The sequence below is a fragment of the Panthera pardus genome, unplaced genomic scaffold (assembly GCF_024362965.1).
Source record: "Panthera pardus isolate Hobbes unplaced genomic scaffold, ASM2436296v1 HiC_scaffold_8, whole genome shotgun sequence".
Taxonomy (NCBI): Eukaryota; Metazoa; Chordata; class Mammalia; order Carnivora; family Felidae; genus Panthera; species Panthera pardus.
In genome coordinates this window covers 104988607-104992104 of record NW_026527013.1, presented here as the reverse complement: position 1 = coordinate 104992104, position 3498 = coordinate 104988607, and positions in this window count along the sequence as shown.

Genomic DNA, 3498 nt, shown 5'->3' with positions numbered 1-3498 from the left:
CTCTCCTAGGAGGTGTGTGACCCAGCAGTGCGCACGACGCATGCGTCTTTCCTCCGCCCTGCTAACGTCCGGAAGGGCAACTATGATTGTGCACCCTCCAGGTTATGTTACCTTGGTCTCTCTCAAGTCTTGAAGGTAAAAATTGGCCGCTCTCGCCCTGGAAAATTTAAAAATAATAGTACTTCCTTTTTCTTTCTTTCCTTTTTTTTCTTTTTTTCCTGTCAGGCCTTTTCCTTTTGCAAAGGGGGGAAAAAACATACACTATCTACTTCAAACCCTCAGCTAAGAAGCTTTCTATCCACGCCTTGCGAGTCGTCCCTGATTGACACTCGGCGACGCTGGGAGTAGGATAAACTGGTTGGTAGACACGCGTCTGACAGCCGAAAAATCACATCATTTAAAATTTAGAAACTAACCCAGTAGAAGGAAACCAAGCTTGGCAGGAGCCCTAGTTTTGTTTGTTTTGGTTTTGCTTGTGTTTTGCACATGGTTCACCGCCCTCCACTCCCCCTCCTGCCCCCTCCTCCTTAAGTCCGTGGTTACAGCAGGGTAAGATCCCAGCCCAAGTCCCTGTGCTTCAACTTATCGCTGTGGTTTTGGGGCTACTGTCCCCAACGTCTCAAAGGCTAGGTTATCTCCTTTGGAAGATGAGAATAACAATACGATTGCAGACTAGACTCGCTGCCTTCAGAGAATTTAACGTTTAATGAATGTTACCTATTGTTACAATCACGGTCACAGCATACATAGTAACCAAGAAAGGAAGTGACAGTGTTTTATTTCTCTTCGGACGGGATCAGTGTGTTTAACTGGTGGAATACTAAGATGTAAAAATAAGAAATATAAGTCAAAATAATATGCAACTTAAGGTTTAAAGTTATTACATACACATGTGAGCCAATAAGCCTTCTCACCCAATATTGGGGAAAATGTAGTTTCATAACTTTCTGACAGGCATTTTAGCAATACATATCAAGAGAATTAAACATTTGGGGACACCTGGGTGGCTCAGTCGGAGGAGCCTGTTGACTCTTTAGCTCCAGGTGGTGAGGTGGTGAGTTCCAGCACCTTGCTGGGTGTAGGGATTACTAAAAAAACAAAAAACAAAAAAAGACTTTTTAAAAAAGAGTATTAAAACTTTTAATTTTCACATTCTTTCGCCCAGCAAGCCCACCCTTTGGAATTTATCCTAAAGCTAATGAGAACTCTCAAAAGATTTCTGTACAAACTGTGTTCATTTAACTTAAATGCCGAATAATGGGGCATTGATTAAATCATTCAGCCTCTCTTGTTTAGCCAAATCTTTCTCAAAGGTGGAGGAAGGGGGAGGGGCTGGCATCTTCCACTAACATTGTTTGACTTTTCAAAGTAAGTAGCTTGACTACACAAATCAGAATCTTGGAGACCCCCTCTTCTAGTGGCAAACAGAGATACACAACAGTATTTTGTATACATTTTCAAAGGGTTCACAGATTTTCATGAAGTCCGTCCATTGAGACCACTGGAAAAACCCTGGTTGTAAAATGACAAAGTATTAATGTGGCAAGAAAATGGGTTATAAAACCCATTTAGATAAAAATGGTTGTATGTAGACCTAAATCAGTACAATAACGGTGTTACATTTTCTCGTTCGCAAAAATTGTTTTAGGAAATTATAATTATGAATTAGAGATAGAGGATTCAATCATGGTATATTAATACTAGGTGACCCACATTTCAGAAAACTCTGAATAGATTCATCCTCTTTTCACAACTTTTTAAAAATTTCCTCAATTAAAAAAGTATCATCATTATTTAAATTGGGTTTAACATTTAAAGGAATGAGTTTTAATTTTTATTTATGAAATGGGACACCCATGATTCTGGCTACAGAGGTTCTTCAGAGTTCTTCAGTGGCACCTAAGGTGATGAATTGTGGAAAGATGTCCAAATAGATTCAGTGTTTTATGGGTCATCATTTTAAAAAATACAAATGCCTTAACCATATAAGTAATCCTTTAATATAATGCAATAAATTTGAGGTAAGAATGAATAAAAAAATCAAATTAATTAAAAATTTAAAGTGTAAGTCTTAAGGGAGCTTCTATAGTAAGAGAGCTTATTATTTCCACATCTAGTATCCTTTGACTCAAAATGTTTTTTTTTTTTTTTTTAAATTTTTTTAACGTTTATTTATTTTTGAGACAGAGAGAGACAGAGCATGAACAGGGGAGGGTCACAGAGAGGGGGACACAGAATCTGAAACAGGCTCCAGGCTCTGAGCTGTCAGCACAGAGCCCGACACGGGGCTCGAACCCACGGACCGCGAGATCATGACCTGAGCTGAAGTCGGCCGCTCAACCGACTGAGCCACCCAGGCGCCCCCTCAAAATGTTTTAAAAGATCTAGTTAGAGGGGTGCCTCGGTGGTTCACTTGGTTGAGCATCTGACTCTTGATTTTGCCTCAGGTCAAGATCCCAAGTTCGTAGGATCGAGCCCCAGGTGGGGCTCTGCACTGAGCCTGGAGCTTGACTAGTACTGGGCTCGACTAGGATTGTCTCTCTCTCTCCTCTTGCTCCCTTACCACTTTGCATGTGTGTTCTCTCTCTCTGTCTCAAATAAAAATAATAATTAAAAACCGAGTTAGAGCCCATAAATAAATTTATATTTTTTCATTACATATGAAATCTGAAATAGGAACTGGAAGTAGGTGAGAAACTGAAAATTGAGTAGCAATTCTGCATACATAATTACCCAGTGTAACTCTCTAGTTCTCCAGTCTTCCTGAATCACCCTTTCTAGCAATATGCAAATGAAATAACCTGAACCTTCTGTAAGTAGAAAGAGGTAGGGGTCCTCAGAAAAGGAAGTCATTTTTAGGCCCCCAGCTATTTTCCATGATCTTACTGGCTCTCCTTGCCCTAACATACTTGCGGAACTCCCTAGAAGGTGTCAGAATTACAAATAAAAGCAGAAACCTCAGTAGTTAATGATTTTAAGGAAATCTTAATGATTTAAGGAAATTTTAAGGAAATGCAAAAACTAACATCTCTGAGAGGCCAGGACAGAGCCTAACTATAACAGAGACAATAAATTAGTGATAAAACTCCCAGTGCCATTTCAAAAGTGAGCCAGGCCCAGCATGCCTTACCTGAGACCAGGAGCTCCAGACATCATCTAGTTTATAACTGCTCTGTGAGCATGCCCATTAGCTCCTTCTCCTTGTCCGACAGTTACCTCTGCTTCATTATGTTAAAGTCTCCACCCATGGAGGAGTACAAGCTTTATTTAGCCTAAGATGCGTGTATCGGCATGTTTTCTAAGTGTGCCTGTGCAGTGTTATACGCACCTTTCCTTGTGATGTCAAAGCTCCCATTTCTGAATAGTCATCCTAACCCTAAATAAAAGAAACCCACTTAATGCCACTCAGGGAATCATGGCTTTGGAAGTTAGTCACAGTGATCTACTGTCCTTGCTGTAAACAAAGTTTCCTTTGTGTGACAACTTCACCTGGTGTTG